A 23843-nucleotide genomic window follows, 5' to 3' on the forward strand; every position below is an offset into this window, starting at 1 on the left:
CAGAGGAGGGAGCCACGGCCCATCACAGCACCCGCACGCCCGCCTGTTCTTCCGCTCTCAGATCTAACTTTGCAAACCCCTTTTCTTCACGTGTCATCCTTCCATTCACTCCGCAGATGTTTGCGTGAAGTGCCAGAGCTGCCGCGCCTTCCAGCAACTCACGAGGCCCGAGATGGGCACTGCTGTTGCTGGCCCGGGCGGAGCGCTTACTTCTAGCGAATCTGCTTTCACAAATGAGAAATCAAGTGAGGCAGCCGACCTCTGCTGGGAAGGCACGGGGCTCCCAGACCTGCCATGCAAAACCTCAGCGTGGGTTGGAGACCGCAGCCGGCGGCAGACAGACGAGACCGCAGAAACAGACCCCAACCCGGGGGAAGAGCTGTCCCCGCTGCCTATTGCCACCGTGCAGGGAAGTGGCTTCTTGTTCCGACGCTGCAAGTCCCCCCGACATCTCAGCCCCTCTGCTTTCCATCCAGTTTCTTTATTGGTTTTCAAATGTTTATATTTTATTTATTCGAAAGGCAGAGGGTCAGCGAGGAAAAGAGAAAGAGATCTTCCCTCCTCTGGTTCACTCCCCCAAACGGCCACAATGGTTGGGTCAGGCAGAAGCCGGGAGCCAGGAACTCCATCTGGGTCTCCCACGTGGGTGGCAGGGGGCCAAGCACTTGGGCCATCTTCCGTCGCCTTCTCCGGTGGGTGCGCTGGGAGCTGGTCAGAGGCAGAGCTGCTGGGGCTTGAACTGGAGCTCCAGTATGGGATGACGGCTTAACTGCTGCCCTGCCTCCCCCAAAGCCTGGAGTCCCCAGAGCTCTCCTGCGTTCCAGCAGGTCTGCCTCTCCTTTGTCTACGTTTTACAAGCCCAGCGCCGAAGGCCGACTCTCCGTCGAAGGCGGCGGCGAGGGAGCTGCTCTGCGGCCGGCGCCCAGCGGTGCTGGGGCACGGAAGGCTGGACACGGCCTTGGCCGCTCTGCGCCCGGACTGTGGCCCTTGCGCCCTCTGCTGGTCGGAACCCTCCTAGCAGTGCGTAGCGGAGCACAAGAGCTGACCTCAGAAGCCCTCTCTACCAAGACCCCGAGGACTTCAAAAAGTTCGAGGAAAACACGGCATTAAGAAATGAGTTTTTGTAGCGGCAAAAAAAAAATATTTGAAATCCATGCCTGGTTTTTTCATGACATGCATTTCACATGAACTTTTGTCATGGATGTCTTTGGATTCCATTTGCCATGAGCTTCCCGAAGTACCCTGGGGTGATAACCAGAGGTTTGCAGTCTTCTCCCTGGAGCCCAGCTGGTGGGCACCTTGTACAGACCTGAGCAGAGCCCAGGCCCGCCTGCCTGGCCCCTCACCCGCAGCCTGAGCTCACAAGGGACCGGTGTTTAAAGCTACTCCTACGGAGGGCACCTGCTATGCCACGATTCCTGGTAGGGAGCTGGATGGGACGCAGATCAGCTGGGGCTTGAACCAGCACCCATAGAGGATGCCCGGCGTCACGGGTGGCGGCTTAATCCGCTGCACCACAACGCAGGCCCCAAAAGGAGGACATTCATTCTCTCTCTCTCTCTCTCTCTCTCTCTCTCCCCCTCTCCCTCTCCCTCTCTCTCTCTCTCTCTCCCTCTCTCTCTCTCCAGGCTCATCCCGGAACTCAGGCCACACACTGTGAGCAAACACAAGCAGCCACACAGAAGGGCTCCCCGCGGCTTTTCCAGATTCAGACAGGACCCGGCTGGGCACCCACCCTGCCACCTCCCGAGTCAGGTCCCAGCGGGATCCGGAAAAGCTGCACCGCGCTCTCCACCCCCCAGTGTCACAGATCCCTGCCACACACACCCCCACCCCCACCCCCACCCGCCAGGCTGAGCCCCGGTTTTGTAAAAACCTGTGACTTCCTCAGGATGCACCTGCTTTTCCCGGGGCAGGAAGAGCCGTTTCCCTCCAGGCCGGGAACTTTCTCTCGTTTGCGCTGCTTCTGCCAGCTCCGGCCCCATCCCCTGTCGGGGGGCCAGTCACGCTCCTTGACTTTGGAAATCTGCAGAGGTCTGGCCCAGCTTTGCCGGGAGGGGCCCAGGTGCCTCACCCTGCCTGGTCTCCCTGCCCCCGCTCCCGCTGCTTCCACATTTTGTGACAATCCAGGTCTCCCCCACAACGGCTGTCTTCAATTCACCTCTGTTCTTTTTGTCCCCACCCACAACATTTTCACTGCAAACCGTGTCAACTTAATCCAAACATCGCGCAAGGAAGACTGGGCTGCTGAGTCCCAGACAGAGGAAACTTCCAGAACATTGGCTCGATACATTTGTGTGCAGCGGAAGTTGGCCCACGTGCTTGGGCCCCTGCACCTGTGTGGGAGATCTGGACGAAGTCCCACGCTCCTGGCTTCAGCCTGGCTCAGCCTCAGCTTCTGTGGCCATTTGAGGAGTGAACCAGGGGATGGAAGACCTCTCTCTCTCTCTCTCTTTCTCTCTCTCTCTCTCTCATCCTCCCTCCCTCCCTCTGTTTGTGTAACTCTTCCTTTCAAATAAAGACATAAATCTTTAAAAATAAATCTGCTTCTGCCTTCAATGGGCTTTTTAAGTTAGAGTTTTCCAAATAGGACATTATATGTAAAGCAGCTTGGGGCCAGTACCGTGGCCTAGCAGGTAAAGCCACCTCCTGCAGTGCCGGCATCCCATATGGGTGCTGGCTCAAGTCCCAGCTGCTCCACTTCCAATACAACTCTCTGCTATGGCCTGTGAAAGCAGTAGAAGATGGCCCACGCCTCGGGCCCCTGCACCTGTGTGGGAGACCTGGAAGAAGCTCCTGGCTCCTGGCTTTGGACCGGCCCAGCTCTGGGCGTTGTGGCCAATTGGGGAGTGAACCAGTGGGTGGAAGATCTCTCTCTCTCTCTCTCTCTCTCTCTCTCTGTCTCTCTCTGCCTCTCCTTCTCTCTCTGTGTAACTCTGACTTTCAAATAAATAAATCTTAAAAAAAGCAGATTTTATTATTATGTTTAATACAAATAATCAGTCAACAAACTACACATCACATGCCTTTAGACTATGACTTTGTTTATTGCTTTTCCACTTGCTACTTTGGATGTTCTTGTCACTTTTATTATACACACACATACAGACACATATGTATATATATACATATATGTGTGTGTATATATACATATGTATATATATATATATATCCCCACCCCCCTTTTTTTGAGCTTTGTGCCCATTGCCTGTCAGAATTCTACAGAATTTTACAGAAGTACAATTCCCAAAAAGACAACGCCGGTCTGACTCTTTGGGATAGTGACTCCGGCCTAGGGAGCAGAGATGGCTAAGTTTAACAGTGGCAAAGTTAGCCCCAGGACTGCGTGTTCTAAAACCTCTTCGCTCCTCAAATGTGGCTGAAAGGCATTTGACACTGAGGTCTGATGGGGAACGATTCCCCTCCCGGCGTGGGCATGGGGTGGGATCCAAGCTGGCAACGAGGGACAGGTGGAACCTGGCTTAGGATGATTGATTAGCCCTGTGCTCAGAGAAAGATCTCGCTCACCAGGAGGGAATAAAAGTCAAGACAGAGCGCGAGAGAGGAGACACTCCCATTGCTGATACTCCCCAGATGCCTGCACTGGCCAGCTAGGACCGGACCCGCGAAGTTGGGGACCAGGAACCCGATCTGGGCCTCCCCCATGGGTGCCGGATCCCATCCACTCAAGCCGTCCCCTCCTGTCTCCCAGGGTGCACGTTAGAAGGTGGAGCTGGGGCTGAAACCTAGGCCCTCTGATAGAAGATGGAGACATCCTGAGCTGCGTCTCGCCTCGGCGCCGCGCGCCTGGCCCAGTAGCCCTCGCCTCGTCCCCAGGTACCCGTCTGTTTTCCTCTTACCGCTGTCCAGCCGCCTGCTGTCTCGCAGCTGCGTCTCCAGTAGGACACGACTTCCTCTGGGTCTTGGTTATCTTTAACGAGCCTGCTGCGTCTGCCCAGAAGTTGAAGCAGTGTCTTGTTTGTTTGGGGGATATCTGGACATCGACCTTTTAATCTGAGAGTCTCATAGGAACTGGTAATAGTAAACTTTCTCTAGCACTTTAGAATTTATGAGCTGTTCTCTGGCGTATACATTCCAATGAATGCTCCCAGCAGCCCCGGGGGAAGCTGCAACCATCTGTGTCTGGAGTAGGAGGAGCCGAAAGCTTAGAGGGCCAAGTGAATGATGAGTCTGAAAGCAGAACCCGAATCTTCAGATTTTTTTTTTTTTTTTTTGCAGTCAAACTCCCGAAGTTAGGAGTCAAACTCCTAATTCTTACCGTAAAGCACTTGTCTTGGAACACCACAGTGGCTCCATGTCCCTGACTGAGCTGCAGCTGGGAGACGGTTCTTGGTACCACGAGTGGTTTCAGGGAAGCAGACCCTCACAGCCAGAGGTCTAGAACTGGCTCTCTGCTCTGCCCAGCTTTCGTGGCATGGATGGCCCTGTGTCCAGTGGTAAACAAAAGGAGCGGCACAAGAAAAGCTCCTACCATAAAACAGACACCTTGGGTACTTGTTACTAGGTTGTCTTATTTTCTCATTAAAGCTCACAGCAAGGCTGTGTGTCATGAGGCGTTTGGAGTCCAAGACAAGCGAGTAGGCAGCTAAACCAGAAGTGGAACTTGAGCCTGACTCCAGAGACACAGGTCTTCATCTCCTGGGTGCGTTAACGTAGGGGACATGCAAACGTGTTGAAAACTAGACAAGACACGAACACACGTGGACTTTAGTCTGGGTTCTATAAAATATAGAGGTAGACCAAAAAGGGAAAGAAAATGCAGAGAGAGCAGTGAGAGAGAGAAACAGAGAGAAGGTCTTCCTTTTCTGTTGGTTCACCCCACAGTGGCCGCCGCGCTGCGGCTGGCACACCATGACAATCTGAAGCCCGGGTGACAGCAAAGAGCTGGACTGGAAGAGGGGCAACCGGGACAGAATCCAGCGACCCGACTGGGACTAGAACCCGGGGTGCCGGCGCCGCAGGTGGAGGATTAGCCTATTGAGCCATGGCGCCGGCCCTAAAAGAAATGTTCAACATGGCCAAAGTGGTGCTGGTTCCAGCTCTCTGGTGTGGGGTCAGGAGCCCAGTTACTTTAGCCATTACCAGCACCTTCCAGGATCTGTGTTGGTAGGAAGCCAGCGTCGGGATCCAGAGCCAGGGACTGGAATCGGGTACTCCGATGTGGGACGTGGGTGTGCTGACCCTAGGCTAGACATCCACATGGGAGCTGTGTTTTGATACTTGAAAGGGAACTTCTACATTTAATGGAAATAGTAATTAAATATTTGAGATGGAGATCGTAATACTTTGAAAAGAATGAATCATGAAGAAAATCCTTATCTTTCCTAGCATAATATATTATGAAGTGATAATGATTGAAAAAGTGAAATTGAGTTGCATGTGAATATGTAATTCAAAGAAACAAAGCCATGGGAATGAAAGAATTATGAAAAAATGACATTTATATTAATGGGTGAATAATAAAATAATATAAATTTAACATGGTAAAAAATGGTGTCCCATTTTTAAAGATTGGATTTAAGAAATATTGTAAAATTATTTATTTTTATTATTATTATTTTTTATTTTTTTGACAGGCAGAGTGGACAGTGAGAGAGAGAGAGACAGAGAGAAAGGTCTTCCTTTTCCCTCCAATGGCCGCCGCGGAGCCAGGAGCCAGGTACTTCTCCTGGTCTCCCATGGGGTGCAGGGCCCAAGCACTTGGGCCATCCTCCACTGCACTCCCTGGCCACAGCAGAGAGCTGGCCTGGAAGAGGGGCAACAGGGACAGAATCCGGCGCCCCGACCAGGACTAGAACCTGGTGTGTCGTCGCCGCAAGGTGGAGGATTAGCCTAGTGAGCCGCGGCGCCGGCCTTGTAAAATTCTGAGCCATGCTAAGAATCAAAAGTTTCAAATAAACAAATAAATCTTAAAAAAATTAAAAAGAGGCAGGCACTGTAGGTGTGTAAAGCCACCTCTTGCAGTGCTGGCATCCCATATGGGCACCCGTTTGGGTCCCAGCTGCTCCACTTCCAATCCAGCTCTCTGCTAAGGCCTGGGAAAGCAGCAGACAATGGCCCAAGCCATTGGGTCCCTGCACCCATGTGGGAGACCCGGAAGAAGCTCCTGGCTCCTGGCTTCAGATCAGTGCAGCTCCGGCTGTTGTGGTCATTTGGAGAGTGAACCAGTGGATGGAAGACCACTCTCTTTCTCTCTCCAACTCTGCCTCTCTCTAACTCTGTCTTTCAAATAAATAAATAAACCTTAAAAAATTTAAAAAATCAAAAGTAAATAAGACTTTTCATATTAGAAGAATAAATTGGACAACATCAATTCCTGTCTTTTCTGGTGGGAAAGAGGGGTCACTTTTGTAAAAAAAGATCTGAGAATTTATCTAATTATAGAGATCCAAGAAGAAAGAAAAGCCAAAGAAGAGAACATTTTTCAGAAGATATTTTCTATGGTGAACAAGGATCTAAGTTTCAGACTGTAAAATCTGCTGAATATAATAATGATAACTGAACTGTCAACCACTCAACTCTGGTGGTAAAATTGTAGATTGGACATGTCTAAAGGGCAGTGCTTAGGAGATTTCAGGGCCGGTGTTGCGGCACAGCGGGTTAAAGCCCTGGCCTGAGGCGCTGGCATCCCATATGTGCGCCAGTTCTAGTCCCGGCTGCTCCTCTTCGGATCCAGCTCTCTGCTGTGGCCTGGGAAAGCAGTAGAAGATGGGCCAGGTCCTTGGGCCCCTGCACCCACGTGGCCCCTGCACCCACGTGGGAGACCCAGAGGAAGCTCCTGGCTCTTGGCTTCGGTTCGGCGCAGCTCTGGCCGTTGCGACCCTCTGGGGAGTGAACCAGTGGACGGAAGACCTCTCTCTCTCCACCTCTCTCTGTAACTCTGTCTTTCAAATAAATAAAACAAATCTTTAAAAGAGAGAGAGAGAGATTTCAGGGTAAGAGAAGGGAGAGTGTCAGTTACAAAAGCACGTTGGTACAACGAACGTCAAACCTTTCATCCCCAACAATGAGGGGGGAAAAACAATCAACAGTTTCAACATTTGGTGGGAAATTACAATTAATTAAGAAATTAATGCTTAGTAGTATTATGAATATTTTTCCCCGTATATCAAAGGTCTCACAAAATAAACCACCCATAAATGAAATTAAAATAATGATATGAATCTACAAATTAACAGAAAAGAATATAACCCAAAAAAATGAGCTAACATGATTTGACCAAAGTTTATTCAGGCTTCTCTCCTCCCTCCAGGCCCTTGAACTTGAATGCATCCTTGAGCTTCAGCAATGCAGAATGCAGAACAGCCTTGGCAATGTCCCCTTCTGAGGAGCAGTGGACTGCAAAGAAAAACATTTCCTGTGCAGATGATCACACCTGCTCACCCCACCCGAAAGCAGTTCTTTCTGGCCTTATTTATTCCTCTCGGGAAGAGAAATGCCTTCCACCCCACCCCCAGCCTTTTCAGATGCTTCTAGATCTTATGACTTGAATGTCCTGTCTACTGAAATTGCCTTTTTTTTTTTTTTTAAAGATTTATTTAGGGCCCGGCACCGTGGCGCAGTGGGGTTAATCCTCTGCCTATGGCGCCGGCATCCCATATGGGCACCAGTTCTAGTCCTGGCTGCTCCTCTTCCAATCCAGCTCTCTGCTATGACCTGGGATAGCAGTAGAAGATGGCCCAAGTGTTTGGGCCCCTGCACCCACGTGGAGACCTGGAAGAAGCTCCTAGATCCTGGCTTTCGACCAGCCCAGTGCTGGCCATAGCAGCCGTTTGGGGAGTGAACCAACAGAAGGAAGACCTTTCTCTCTATCTCTCCCTCTCACTGTCTGTAACTCAAATAAATAAATAAAATCTTTTAAAAATTATTTATTTATTTATTTGAAAGGCAGAGTTACAGAGAGGCAGAGGCAGAAAGAGAGAAGTCTTCCATCCACTAGTTCACTCCCCAAATGGCCACAACGGCCAGAGCTGGGCTGGTTGAAAGCCAGGATCCAGGAGCTCCTTCCAGGTCTCCACGTGGGTGCAGGGGCCCAAGGACTTGGGTCATTTTCTATCATTTTCTCAAGCCACAGCAGAGAGCTACATCGGAAGAGGAGCAGCCGGGGCCATGAACCAGCACCCATATGGAATGCCGGCACTGCAGGCAGCGGCTTTACCTGCTGTGCCACAGCACCAGCCCCTGCAATTGTCTTTTTAAATAAAATCTCACATTAAATTTTTTTTAAATTTATTTTCATTTTATTTTGAAAGACAGAGAGACCGGGATAGACAGAAAGCGAAATCTTCCATGTGTTGGCTGGCTTACCCCCCAGATGCCGGCAACAGCAAGGGCTGGGCCAAGCCAGGAGCCTGAAACTGACCTGGGTCATTCAAGGGGGTGGAACAGACCCAGCTGCTTACCAGCCCTGCTGTCTCACAGAGTTCATTAGCAGGAAGTTGGAATTGGCTGGAATCAGAAGTGGAGCTGGGTGTCTTGATTGCTATGCAAAATGCCCACCTGTAAACCACTGTTTAAGTTGTTTTCAGAGGTTTCACCACCAAGCTGGCCTGAGCTGGTTTCGGCTAGATAGTGACTGACCAGCTGTGCCATGGATGTGCAAAAATAATCCGATCTATGGATGACAGCTGGGACTGAGCTGTGTCCCCTCACCTTGAAACCAAAAATTGAGGCATGAGCCAGAATGTAACAGACAGCTTTAACAGTGACGGTTCTGAAGGTGACAACATCTGTTTAGTTAGTTTAAGATTTACGTAATTATTTGAAAGGCGGAGTTACAGAAATAGGAAGAGAGAGAGAGACAGAGAAACAGAGAGAGAGAGAGAGGTCTTCATCTACTGGTTCAATCCTCAAATGGCCGTGAAGGCTGGGGCTGGGCCAGTCCAAAGCCAGGAGCCAGGAGCTTCTTCCTGGTCTCCCACCTGGGTGCAGGGGCCCAAGGACTTGAGCCATCTTCCACAGCATCATCCCCAAAGAATGTCCACTTTAAAAAAAATGATTTATTTTATTTGAAAGGGAGAGAGAGATCTTCTATCCACTGGTTCACTCCCTAAAGGCCCACAACAGCTGGGTCTGGGCCAGTCTGAAGCTAGGGTCTTGGGACTCCAGCCAGGTCTCCCACATGATCTGCTGCATCCAGGTGCATCAGTAGGGAGCTAAATCAGAAGTGGAGTAGCCAGCACTTGAACCAGGCATTATGACACGGCATGTGGGCATCCCAGGGAGTGGGATGAGGTCTGGTCTCATGTGTCTGGCTTGGAAGGAATTAAAAACAATAACTACAGGAGCACCAATGACTTCCCCTGAGGGACCTGTGCCTGCTTTCCCAACTCCGGGATTCACCTCCTGCTACCCACTATATTCTACGGGGTACACAAACGATCACCATGGGGGGTTAGATAATTCACCATACAATTCATCCTTTCAAAACCCTTTTCATGCGCCTCAAACCCCGCAATACCCAACATAGCTTTTCTTGGTTATGCTTCCCTGTCTTTCAGTCTACAGGGCGGGGATTTCATTTCCAGTTTAGGTATTAACACTCGGGCAAAGGACTAACCTGTGAAGCCCCAGCCGCTTCCCTCACCCACCCATCCGTGCTCTCTCTGACGGCTCTGGGAAGTCACCCAAGCTTCCCTGGCCTCTCACGGCCCCCCAGGTCACTGATAGTCCTCATGCTTGGGACAGATTTGTTCCCATTCCTGACACACTTTGGGGTCAAGGGAGATGGGCACGGGACGCATTTGGGAAGCAGTGATTTCGAAGATGCTTCTCCCTCAACCGGCACAACGCTCTTCAAAACTGGAGGCAATGTGTGGTCTCCAACAAAAGGGGCCTTGGATAGATGATAGGTAGATAGATGGATAGATAGGTAGATGGATAGATAGGTAGATAGATGGATAGATTGGTAGATAGATGGATAGATTGGTAGATGATGGATACATGGACGGATACCACCCATCTGCTGGTTCACTTCTCAGATGCCGACAATGGCTGCGGCTAGTCTGGGGCTGAAGCTGGGAGCCAGGAATTCAATTCAGGCCTCCCACACGGGTGGCAGGAACACCGCCACTTGAGTCGTCACCGCTGCCTTCCAGTTCTGCGTTGATGGGAAGCTGGAGCCACAGGAGTCAGAGGAGGGCGTGGCACCCAGGCACTCCACCAAGGGCTCCAGGCATCTTGGCCAGCATCTGCCTCCTGTCCCCGACACACACACATTGCTTTAGTAGGTTTATTTGTACCGATCCATTGCTGCATCAATCCCCAGTCCCTGGAGATGAGGAGTATTTTCCCATCTTTCTCAAAGGCGTCGGAGCGGCTCACGACAGGCAGGATGGTGGGTCGTTTCGCAACTGCAGCAGGAAGCACCGGACGGGCTGACTCAGCAGAGGTTACTCCTTCACCTCCCCTGCGGTGGAATTCATTTCCGGGATGCCTTTGGCTCCACCCTTATCCTGGGGCTCGCAAACTCTTCCTTTTCCTGCCCCATCCCTTCAGGAGCGGAGACACCTTCAGACTTCCGGTCTCAGAAACGCAGCGGAGCCAGAGTCCCTACGGCCGTCCCAGTCCCACTCCAGGGGCTGACCCTGACCTGAAGTTTCTTGCTGGAGAGCTGTGGAGGCAGCGGCAGGCTGGGTTCAAGGTCGTCCCCCGCGCTGTCTAAACCCTTCTCCTACGAGAAACGCTACTTCTCGTCCTCTCACCTTGCCTCTCCTGGGAGTTCTCTGCTTCCTCGTCCTCACATTATTTTCCACTGTGGTTCAAAACCTTAACTCTGCCACTCCTCTTCCTCCCCTAACTCAAGGACAAACTCAAGAGCGCATGGTGGTGACCTGGCCATTTGGGGAGTGAACCAGTGAATGGAAAATCACCCCTCCCCCTCTGCCTCTCTGTAACTGATTTTCAAATAAAAATAAATAAATCTGAAAAAAAAATAACGAGGGCAAGGTCTGGGGGTGAAGGAGCGAGGCAGTTTAATCTGTTAATAGACGAGGACCACAGCAGATCAGCAGCCTGAAGCAGGACCGACCGCCTGCTTGCTGAGGACGTCTGGGTTAGCGGTGCAGAGAAGGGGGCTGGTTTCCCGGAAGATGCGGCAGGACAGCGCATCTGCGGGTGGCTCTGATACAGTCCCAGACTGCTCAGCCAGGCGCCGAGCTTGCCACGGCATTGCAGCTGGGCCCCCGGGAGAGGCTGCAGGTGCAGAGATGAGCCTCTCTCTGACTGGCTTGCTCGGCCCCGGCTGCTTGCATGGGGGAGAGGGGAAGCCAAGGACTTAGCCTTGAAACAGAACATAGCAGAGTGTTTTCTAAGAGTGGCTAGAATCAGGGAGAGTGAAGCTGTGCATGGTGAGAATCTGCCATCCTTAGACGGCCCTGTACCCAGTGACAAGAACACTCTGATCCTTCATGGATGCGTCCGCAGTCAACTAATTTTTGACAAATGAGCAAAGGCAGGTTGATGGAGAAAGCAGCATCTTTTCAAGAAATGATGGAATTACTGGACAAAAAATACCAAAATATTCCAGACACAGACCTTACACTCTTCACAAAAATTAGCTGAGGGCCTGGCGCTGTGGCATAGTAGGTTAAGCCTCCACCTGCCTGCAGCACCAGCATCCCATATAAGCACGGGTTTGTGTCCTGGCTGCTCCTCTTCCCATCCAGCTCCCTGCTAATGGCCTGGGAAAGCAGCACAGGGTGGCCCGAGTGCTTGGGCCCCTGCACCCATGTGGGAGAGCTAGAAGAAGCGCCTGGCTCCTGGCTTCAGGTTGGCCCAGCTTCAGCTGTTTCAGCCATTTGGGGAGTGAACCAGTGGATGAAGATCGCTCGTGCGCGCTCTCTCTCTTTCTCCCTCTCTCTGTCTGTAACTCTGCCTCTCAAATAAATAAGTAAATCTTTTAAAAAATACTATCTCAGTGCATTATAAACCTAAATGTAAAATGCAAATCTATAAAACTCCCAGAAGATAGCACAGAAAAAAATCTAGATGGCCTTGGGTTTGGCTAGGACTTTTACCAGTTAACACAAAGGCATGATCCAAGAAAGAAACAATTACTAAATTGGACTCCATTAAAATGAAAAACTTCCACTTTGCCAAAGACACCGTCAACAGGATAAGAAGTCAAGCCTCAGAGCGTAAAGAAATATTTGCAAAAGACATTTGATAAAGGGCTGTCGTCCACAACAGGTGGAATCTGCAAACGCTGGCCGGGCAGGGGCAGGGTGCAGAACGGTGGCCGGGCAGGTGCAGGGGCCGCGGTGGGAAGCGGGCGGAGAGAGCAAGTGCTGATCAAAGTCTCCAGAATTTCAGTTAGGCAGGTGAAGGACTTAAAGAACTCTGTTTTCCATAGATAACAACAGCACACTGTTTTCTTGGAGCATGTCAAGAAAGTAGATTGTAGGTGTTCTGACCACAAAGACCGTAACTATGTGAGATAAGATATATATGAACTAGATCGCTTTAGCCATTCCACAACCCGCACGTATTGCAAAACCATGTTGTACATGATCCCTTCACGTGATGTTGTCAATTAGAAATTAAAAATAAATTGCACTGATTTTTGAAGAAGATGAAATAAAATAAAACAAAAGAGCCCAATGGTGCAAGGGTGCGTGTCCCTGTGAAAGTCGTGATCGTCACCTGAGACAGTCGCTGCATTTTCTGTCCCAACAAAGGTGGGAGTATTGTGATTTGTAACGGCCAGCTTCCGGCTCAGGACCACCCAGAGAACGCCAAGTGTGCCCCTCTCACCGTGACGCCTTGCCCATGGTCATCTCTGCCCGTGCTCCACCCTCGTGGCCTCAGGCCGACTCCACAGCTTCTGCTGTGGCACTTGCCCACGGTGGCCTACGCTGCAGGTGTCATCAGACGCACACATTGCCTAGAAGTTCTGGTATAGAGCTCGGCTGCAACAAGATTTTCATGGGTCTGGACATTCCTGCTGTAGGCAAGTGCCCGCTTAAAGGTCTCGGCAGGGACATGAGCTGGAGATCCTGTCTCACCACCCAGCACTGAACCCCATCCTTGTGTTCTTGGGCTTTCCCAGTTTGTGATCCGACCAGGCCAGCACTGCCGCGTGGACCACTCCTTACCATTACCCAAGGTTTCGTATGTTTCCAACAATCCCGTGAACTCATCCCTGGGTCAGATGGGCACATGCAATGGGGCCGTTTGCTGTTATCAGAGTTTACGTGAACTTGGCCGGCATTTCTCTGCTTTCAGGTCGTCACTGTGGATCAGAGGGTGAGGAGTTACCTTCTCAGCCAAGTGTCTCTGTAGAAGGAGTGTCACAGGACAGGAATCCCAAGGCAGCTGTGTCCACCCAGGAAACCTACCCCTGTGACGTGTGTGTGAAAGACATTTCACACTTGGCTGCACATCAGGCCTCATATCCCGGGCACAAACCGTGTGTGTGTTGAAGCATCTGGGAGCAGATCTGAGTTCAGTGTAAAACTGTCACAGCAGCAGCAGGTGCAGCAGCAGGTGAGCAAGCCCTTGGAAGGGAGGAGACGAGGCCTGGCCGGTGGGAACCTACAGAGAGAACACATCAGAGAAGCTTTGCACACGTAGGGAGGGTGGGGAGGGTGGGAAGGCCTTGGGGGCCACGGGAGACTTTCACGCCCGGTGTGGACAAGAGCACTGAAGCCGGGGGAGATTTGCACACTGCACAGGGCATAACGAGCGCCGTGATTCTGGGCGCAGATTCACACCTGCTGGGCATCAGAGAATCAGACGAAATATCTTATGCGCGCAGAGATGTGGAATAGTTTTAGCCATGCCACTCATCTCATTCAACACCAGAGTGTTCATAACAGAGTAAAACCCGATGGATGCTGTGAGTGTGAGTCTCCTGGGAAACCCTTTGCCGGCAACCCCAGCCTGATTAAACACCGGAGAGTTCACGCTGGAGAAAGGCCTTCCCAGGGCAATGATTGTGGGAAACTCTCCCCGAACAGCCCTTTGGGGGGCAGTGAATGTGGGAAGGCCTTCAGCCGTTGCTCCGACTTCTGCTGCTTTTCCTAGGTGCAGTGACTTTACCTGCTACAACACAATGCTGGCCCCTCTTGTAATGGTTTTTATTTCTGTAAAATCAGTAATAGTCCCTGCTCTTGTTTCTAATTGTTTTAGTAATTTGTTTTTCTCTCTTTTTCCTTGGTAAAAATAGCTAAAGTTTAGTTATAGTTGTTCATCTTTTTTTTTTTTTTTTTTGAAAGGCAGAGTGGACAGTGAGAGAGAAAGACAGAGAGAAAGGTTTTCCTTTTGCCCTTGGTTCACCCTCCAATGGCCGCCGGGGCCGGCACGCTGCGGCCGGCGCACCGCGCTGATCCGATGGCAGGAGCCAGGTACTTCTCCTGGTCTCCCATGGGGTGCAGGGCCCAAGCACTTGGGCCATCCTCCACTGCACTCCCTGGCCACAGCAGAGAGCTGGCCTGGAAGAGGGGCAACCGGGACAGAATCCGGCGCCCCGACCGGGACTAGAACCTGGTGTGCCGGTGCCGCAAGGCGGAGGATTAGCCTATTGAGCCGCGGCGCCGGCGTTGTTCATCTTTTTGAACCACTGACTTTGGTTTTGCTGACTCTATGTTGTTTTTCTGTTCTCTAGGTATCTCTAATGTCTTTATTCCTCCCTTCCTCCTACTAGCTTTGGCTTTTTTTAAATTTTATTTGAAAAAGAGATAGAGATTTTCAATCTACTTGTTCACTCCTCAAATGACTGCAACAGCCAGGCCTGGGTCAGGCTAACACCAACATTTGGGAGCTCAATCCATGTCTCTCTCGTGAATATCAGGGACTCAACTACTTGAACTATCCCTGGCTGCCTCCCAGGGTGTGCATTAGCAGGAAGCCGGATCAGAAGTGGAACTGAGACGCAGATCAGGTACTCCAGTATGGGATGCAGGCAGCCCAAATGGTATCTTAGCTGCCAAGCTAAATGCCTGCCCTAGTTTTGGGTTTCAGTTTGTTTTTCTTTTACTAGTTCTTTAAGTTGTAAAGTTAGATACAACTTTTTAAAAAATTATTTGAAAAAGAGAAAAAGAGCAAGAGTGCCCGTCTGCTGATTTATTCCCCAAATACCCGCAACAAGCAGAGCTGAGTCAGGTCAGAGCTGGGAGCTGGGAGCTCCTTCCAGGCCTCCCACGTGGAGGGCAGGTCCCCAAGTACGTGAGCCATCACCAGCTGCCTCCTGCGCTATGCATTAGCAGACTGTTGAATCAGGAGAGGGGCTGGAACCCGACCCAGGTGCACAAAAACGGGATGTGGGTGCCCCAAGCATGATCCTAACTGCCATGTCAAACAGCCCCAGAATGAGATTTCTGATCTGAGGTCTTCTTGCTTAATACAAGCTTGATAGCTGTAAAATTGCCGTTTAGGACTGCTTTGACCACATCCCATACATTTTGGTAGGTTGTATTTTCATTTTACCTCTATTTTATGGCTTCTTTTGTGATGTTTTTCTTTGATATACTGATTATGTTATTTAATTTTTACAAAGTTATGAGTTTTCCAGTTTTCCCTTTGCTCTTTTTTTCTTTTTCTTTCTTTCTTTTCCTTTTCTTTTTTCTTTCTTTCTCTCTTTCTCTCTCTCTCTCTCTCTCTCTCTCTCTCTCTCTCTTTCTCTTTCTTTCTTTCTTTCTGACAGGCAGAGTTATAGAGAGACAGAGAGAAAGGTCTTCCTTCTGTTGCTTCACTCACCAAATGGCCGCTACGGCCAGTGCTGTGCCGATCCAAAGCCAGGAGCCGGGTGCTTCCTCCTGGTCTCCCATGCAGGTGCAGGGCCCAAGGACCTGGGCCATCCTCCACTGCACTCCTGGGCCACAGCAGAGAGCTGGATTGGAAGAGGAGCAACCGGGACTAGAACCCGGCACCTCAACCAGGACTAGAACCTAGGGTGCTGGCGCTGCAGGCAGAGGATTAGCCTAGTGAGGCGCAGCACCGGCCTGCTCTTTTTTTTTTTTTTTTCTAGCTTTATCCTGTTGAGGTCAGCGAAGAGACCATGTATTAAACTGATTTTTAATGTCTATTCATTCTTGGGATGAGCAGAAGCATGGTTGTGGTGAAGGTAAGACTTCACCAGGTGTTTTTTTAGCTATTAACCTTTTTTTTTTTTTTTTTTGCTAAAGTTTGGGCTTTCTCATCACTCTTGCAAGCACATGTTATCTTTGGTCCTTTGGAAAGACAACAAGTAAAATTCCTTGAATATCCCAAACAAACTATTGCTAAGATTTTCTCTTGAGTGGTCTGCTCTTGTCTTTTTTTTTTTAATCTATATTTTAGTTTTCTGAGCCCTGTACTAAAAACCACAATTTTCATGTGGGGAAATTAGTTACACAAAGCAATTCACAGATGGTGCCCAGAGGAAGTAAGGTGGGTGAAATCCAAAGTTGTTTACCACTGAAGCTAATCGGCCATGCAACATCAGGGGAGGTAACAAAACTAGTAACAAGTGTATAGACATATGGCTAGTCCTATAGAAATCGCCCCGTAAAATGACCGTTTAAGTGACTGGTTGGTCCTTAGCCCTGCCCCAATGACTCTGCAGTTTTGTGCTTTAAAAGGCTCTGTTACCTGTTGCTAGACTTGACTCCCCGCTGCGTCTGATTGTCTCTGGGATCAGGAGGCTGGGGAACGGGCGAGCGGCACACTTACTTTTCCTCGGACCCAGTCCATCCTTGTACGGGTGGACTAAGACCCTGCATTTCATACTCAGACCATCACAACCCATGCCCATGGGAATCTCTGGCTATTTTGTGTCTTTGAAAAAATCCTAATTTTTTTAAAGAATCATTGCTCTCTGTCCCAAGCTGTTCCACAATCACCTGTAATCACCTCTGTCCATTCCTGGAAGTAGTCATTTCTCCAGAAAGTCTTGGCTAATTTTGGGAAGAATGCTATTGAAGGAAGAACGTTACAGACTGAGTATGTCTCCTCCAGATGCATATGCTGAAGCCCCAATCCTCAACGTGATGCCATTTGAAGGAGAGACATTTGGGGGATAATTAGGTTTAGATGAAGTCGTGAGGGTAGAATCCCCACAAGGAGACTGGTGTCCTTTCAAGAACAGAGGGCGACACCTCTCTTCATAAAGCAACAGAAATAAAAAATGAATCATGTAAAATGTTATCAAAGACGGTGGCAATTTTGCTCTCCTTTCCACTTTCCTCTGTTGAAATGTTCATAGCAAAAAAGTCAAGAAAGGGATGTTTAAAGGAGTAGTTGGCTTTGCTACTGTATTACTGACTTCCAATTTCTTTTTAACTTCGGACAGTGTAGATCACAGGCTGTTGACATTTTCGCACACATTAAAAGTGAGTATCTTCCAAAAACTTGATTCAGTTTAAGAGGTAATTTCCACATGAATATCTTCTCCTGTTCCTTTCCTTCTACAAAATTTTATCAGAAAGATTCACCTACAATTCTAAACTGGACGAATGGAGGCATTGCTAGACTAACTACGTCTGTAGGGTTTTTTCGATCAAAGTTTCGCTAACAGGTAGAAAAAAATAATGAAACTAAGATTACTGAGCAAAGAATGCAAGTTCTATTAATCATCATTTTGAAAACAATACCCCGACCGGCGCTGCGGCTCACTAGGCTAATTCTCCGCCTTGTGGCGCTGGCACACCAGGTTCTAGTCCCAGTCAGGGCGCCAGATTCTGTCCCGGTTGCTCCTCTTCCAGGCCAGCTCTCTGCTCTGGCCAGGGAGTGCAGTGGAGGATGGCCCAAGTGCTTGGGCCCTGCACCCCATGGAAGACCAGGATAAGCACCTGGCTCCTGCCATTGGATCAGCACGGTGTGCTGGCCGCAGCGCGCCGGCCATGGTGGCCATTGGAGGGTGAACCAACGGCAAAGGAAGACCTTTCTCTCTGTCTCTCTCTCTCTCTCACTGTCCATTCTGCCTGTCAAAAAAAGAAAGAAAGAAAGAAAGAAAGAAAGAAAGAAAGAAAGAAAGAAAGAAAGAAAGAAAGAGAAAGAAAGAAAGAAAGAAAGAAAAAGAAAGAAAGAAAGAAAGAAAGAAAGAAAGAAAGAAAGAAAGAAAGAAAGAAAGAAAGAAAGAAAGAAAGAAAGAAAGAAAGAAAGAAAACAATACCCCATAGTGGTAAGCACACTGGCTCTCCTGTTTGTTAACTATACTGGTCCCCTGTTATATCTAAGTATAAAATTTCATGCTTTCAACCTTGAGAACATTAAATAATGTTTATTATCTTTCCCAAAAAGTCCACTGGTATGATTATTCTAATACTTTAAACACAAGAATGACAAATGAAGCCTTTTTTTCTGAATTACATTATAAATTCTCTAATTCAGACAGGCCCTGACTTACAATGGTTTGAGTGTTGATTCTTTGGCTTTATGATTGTGTGAACTGATATGTATTCAGTAGAAACCGCACTGTAAACTTTAATCTTTTCAGTAAGTTACATGAGATATTCAATATTTTATTATAAAATGGACTTTGTGTTAGATAACTTTTCCCGGGTGTAGCCTACTATAAATATTCTGAATATGCTTCAGACAGACCAGGCTAAGTTATGATATTCAGCAGGTTATGTGTGTTGTATTAAGTGCATTTTCAATGTCTGACATTTTCAACACAAGATGGGTTTATACTGACAGAATCCCACTACAAGGGGCATCTGTATCAGAAAAATGAAAATATCTTCTGGAAATCTACCAACAATCTTTGCATTTTGAGTTTTTCTTGCCAACATGAGTTCTCAGATGCTGAACAATGAGCCGCACGTGAAAGACTCCACATTCCCACGACTGAAAGTCTTTCCACATTCCTCACCTGCATATGGTTTCTCTCCAGTGTGAATTCTCAGATGCTGAACAAGCTATGCACCAGTGCTGAAGGCCTTGCCACATTCCGTACCCTCATAGGATTTCTCAACAGTACAAAGTCTTTTGTGTTGAACAAGGTATGGAGAGCAGCTAATGGCTTTCCCACATTCCTCACATTCACAGGGTTTCTCACCAGTATGAAGTCTTTTGTGTTGAACAAGGTATGGAGAACAGCTAATGGCTTTCCCACATTCCTCACATTCATAGGGTTTCTCACCATTATGGATCCTTTGGTGTTGAACAGGGTATGAGCTACTACAAAAAGCTTTTCCACATTCTCTTCACATGGCTTCTCACCAGTATGGATACTTTGGTAAGTAAGTTGTCCAGACACAGAAAAGGCCTTTCCACATCCCTCACACTCATAGGGCTTCTCACCAGAGTCAATTCTCTCATGTTGAACACCATATTAAAAGGTACTAAAGGCCTTTGAGCATTCCTTACACCCAAACTGTTTTCACTAGTGTGAGTATTCTGATGCTGAATAAGTCTCCCATAGGCTGTAAGAGCTTTCCCACATTCCTTACCTTCATAGGGTTTCTCACCAATATGGATCCTTTGGTGTTGAACAAAGTATGAGCTACTACAAAGCTTTTCCACATTTTCTACACACAGGTGGCTTCTTACCAGTATGAGTACTCTTGATGTACAATACGTTGATGGCTGCTGAGAAAGGCCTTCCAACATCCCTTATGTTCATGTGGTTACTCACCAGCATGCCTTCTCCCATGTTTAACACAGGCTGAGCCTTGACTAGAGGCCTTCCCACATTCTTTACATTCATACTTTTCTTAACAGTGTGAGTTCTCTGATGTTGAACAAGATATGAAGAAGCACTAAAGCCCTTCCCACATGCCTTCCATTTACATGGTTTCTCACCCAGATACAACTTCTGATGTATAACATATTGATGTTCACTACTAAAGTCCCTCCCACATTCTTCCTGTTTTTCCTGGGTATGTGTTCTGCCATGTTGAACAAATGCTGAGCCTTGACAAAAAGTCTTCCCACATCCCTGTATCCAAATGGTCTCTCTCTGTTAAGAATACTCTGTTGTAGAGCAAAAGATGTACAATTTTTATAAGTGGACATTTCGTCATAATTGGTTATCTCACATTTCAGTTGCAAATGTGAAAGCAAATTAAAAAATTTTTTTTGTTTTCCTATGTAGAAAAAATAAATTCCTGTGGAAGAAAAAAGACAAAATACCATAATACTAAAATATTGTTGTGATAGTCAAAAAAGGAGGAATGAAGCGATTAATGAGAGTTTATATGAACTAAGGCTGGTTATTAGTGAAACAGGTGTCACTTTATTTGAAGAGCTAATTAAAACATTGACATTCAAGCACCCTCCAGACCCCCTGAACCAGAATACACAGTGAATGAATGTTCCTGTGCATCTATTTTTTTAAAAAAGCATTTTACTGAAATATAATAAACATACCAAGAAATGCATGTAAGTTTACAGATGAGTTCTTTGTTCTCTGATCACACTCCTAGCCAACACCCAAGAACAAAACATTACTAGCACCCCTAAGAGTCCTATCTTTCTTTTAATGTGGGAAAGAAGAGTATATTGTCATTCACATGGTATGATTAAGTGAAACAATATTTATAACTTATTGCCAAATTATATGACATCCACATAATTTTTATACTGTTATATTAACTATCACAAATAAGAAAAAAATCTGATATTTATCTTTTGGGTTTGGCTTATTTCACTGAGCACACTGATTTCCAGTTGTATTCATTCTGTTGTAGATATATTTCATTTTTTTAATACTAAGTAATATTTCATCATGGATATATACATTTGGTATATAGGTATATGTGTGTGTGTGTATGGGTGGATATGTCTGCCCATCAGCTGATGGACATCTAGGTTGATTCCAAATGTTAGCTATTGTGAGTTGAACTGCTATTAACACAAGAGTGCAGGGAATTCTTTCATATGCTGATTTCATTTCTTTTGGATATATTCCAAAGAGTGAAATAGCTGGGTCATATGGAAGATTTATTTTTATTTTATGAGGAATCTCCATACCGTTTTTCATTATGGTTGCACTAACTGGCATTCCCATCAACGTATTAGGGTACCTTTTTCTCTACATCCTCACCATCACTTATTGTTTGTTAATTTCTCTATGTAAGACATTATACCTGGGGTGAGGTGAAACTTCATTGTGGTTTTGATTTGCATTTCCTAGATGGCTAGTGATCCTGAGCATTTTTTCACTTGTCTGTTGCTATCTGCATTTTATCCTTTGAAAAATGCCTGCTCATATCCTTTGCCCATTTCTTAGCAGGTTGTTTTGTTGTTGAGCTTCTTGAGCTCCTTATGTCATCTGTATGTTTTTAATCCTTTATTGAATGCATAGTTTGCAAATATTTTCTCCCATTCTGTCAGTTGCCTCTTCACTTTGTCATTTGTTTCCTTTGCTGTGCAGAAGCTTTTTAGCCTGATGCAATCCCATTTGTCAATTTTTGTTTTCATGGCCTGTGTTTCTGGAGTCTTATCCAAGAAGTCTTTGCCTAGGCCAATGTCTTAGAGCAGTTCACCTACGTCTTCCTCTAGTAATTTAATGGTTTCAGGTCTTAAGTTTAGATCCTGGATCCATTGAGTTGAATTTTGTATGTGGTTTAAGGTAGGGATCTTGTTTCAAACTTCTGCGGGTGGAAATCCAGTTTTCCCAACACCTCTTATTGAAGAGACTATCATTTATACAGGAAATGATTTTAGCTAGTTTGCCAAAGATGAGTTTGTTGTAGATACAGATATGTAGATTCATGTCTGGGGTTTCTATTCTGTTCCATTAGTCTACAGGTCTACCTGTGCATCAAATTTTTAACATCTGTAACAAATGCTTCTGACACAGATGAAATTTTTACTTGTGTAACCTGTATTTCATCCCTCCATCCCCTCCTCCAGATTTCTCTTTGCATTTAAATTAAAATCCATCTAACTTTTCATAAATAATGTGGTCCTTGCTTACCTATCAGGCCTCATGCCAAGCCACATCTCTCTTGGTTCCTATTCACATCACTTCCCCTTTCAGCACCTAGAATGTATCACAAGCTTTCTCATCTTTTGTGTAGGTGGTGTCATTTCCCAGAAAGCCTTTGGCATGGGTTCTTTGCAGACCAGATCTTTCTCACCCTATACATGTTTAAGGTAAAAGGTCATTGCACCAAGAATGTTGTAAGCTGCTGGCTTTGTCTAAGAACATTCATTTATTTTCTGTTCCTATTACTTCATTTCTTTGCTTTCCCACTGGCTTTCAGTATATAAATAGCAATATATTCTTCATTTATTTCTCCCAAACTCCCTGTACTAGACATTATTTTGGCTCTCATGCCCTTTGCCCACTTGCTAAGCCAGTGAATATGTTGTATCACATGGCAAAGAAATACTTATCAGTTGATTTATGATAGGGACTGGATTACTCCAGATGGGCCCTCAAAGCAGAGCTTTTTCCTTGCTGGGGGTGCAAGAAGTCAGAGAGATTTAGCAGAAGGGAAGTCAGGATAGTCACAGCGTGAGAAGGATGGCTCCTGCCAGACAGAGATAAATTCTGCCAGTAACTGGTGAGCTCGGAAGAGGACCCTGAGCCCCAAAGAACAGCAGCTATGGTTGATATCAGTTTTTTCTCCACATATTTACTTAATTAACTTATTTGAAAGGCAGAGTGACAGGCAGAAGGGGAGGAACACAGATCTTCTATCCACTGGTTCACTCCCTAAATGGCTGCTACAGCCAGGTCTGGGCCAGGCCAAAGACAGGAGCCAGTGACTCCAGCTGGGTTTCCCACATGGGTAGCAGGGTCCCAAGCAATTGGGCCACTCTCTGCTGCCTTCCTATGCACATTAATGGAATTGAATCAGAAGTGAGCAGCTGGGACTTTAAGCTCCAATATGGGATGCTTGTATAACAAGCAGCAGCTCAACATGTACGCCACAATGCCAGCTGTAGTTGATATCTTGACTTGGCTATGCTGCACTGGACTTCTACTCTATAGAACTACAATTGAGGGTGGTTTTAAGCTACTAAGTCTATGATAGTTTATTACAAGCATAGTTTGTTACAAGCAGTACACATTAATACATTCTTCAAGAGTGGGCCCAACCCATGTCAATCAGCACAAAACTATAACCCATTGATATACAGAAGGAATTGGCTGATAACAAGCAACAAACAAAATCATTGGACAAAAATAAGTTAAATCAGGATACTAAAGGGCAATCATTGTCAATCCACTAATATGAATGAGGGAATCCTTGAAACAATGTCTAGAGTGAGACAGAGAAGGTACAGGTAAAGTTCAGATATCTTGTGCCAAAAAGGAAGGAAAATATCAGATTCATGGGTTCCTAAACTCTTCAAATTATATTAATTAAATATGTACAGCTTTTTGTATGTCAGTCATAGCTCAACAAAGTGGGTAAAAAAATTGGGATGGATATTTGGCGAAGCGGTAAGACACCACTTTGCAATGTCTACACCCTGTATCAGAACACCTGAGTTCTAGTACCAGCTCCACTTCCAATTCTAGCTTCTTGCTAATGTACACTGTGGGAGGCAGCAGGTGATGGCCCAAGTCGTTGGGTCTCTGCCACCGAGCTGGGAATCTGATGGAGTTCCATAACTGGCCTAAAAGTCATCTTAAGAATGGGAGTACGAGTTGGCGAATTATTTCATCTTTGTAAATATACACTGAACCAAATGTCTCAGCTTGGTCTAATTCTGTCAATCTAAGAAAATACTTTCCATTGTTATTTGGTATCCCTTTCTCAACACTTCTTCCTGCTTTTTTTTAAAAAAGATTTATTTATTTATTTATATGAAAGTCAGAGTTACACAGAGAGAGGAGAGGCAGAGAGAGAGAGGTCTTCCATCCGCTGGTTCACTCCCCAGTTGGCTGAAACAGCTGGAGCTGCGCCAATCCAAAGCCAGGAGCCAGGTCTTTCACATGG

Source organism: Oryctolagus cuniculus, chromosome 18 (genome assembly GCF_051225735.1).
Source record: "Oryctolagus cuniculus isolate XC-2025 breed Fujian yellow rabbit chromosome 18, ASM5122573v1, whole genome shotgun sequence".
NCBI lineage: Eukaryota > Metazoa > Chordata > Mammalia > Lagomorpha > Leporidae > Oryctolagus > Oryctolagus cuniculus.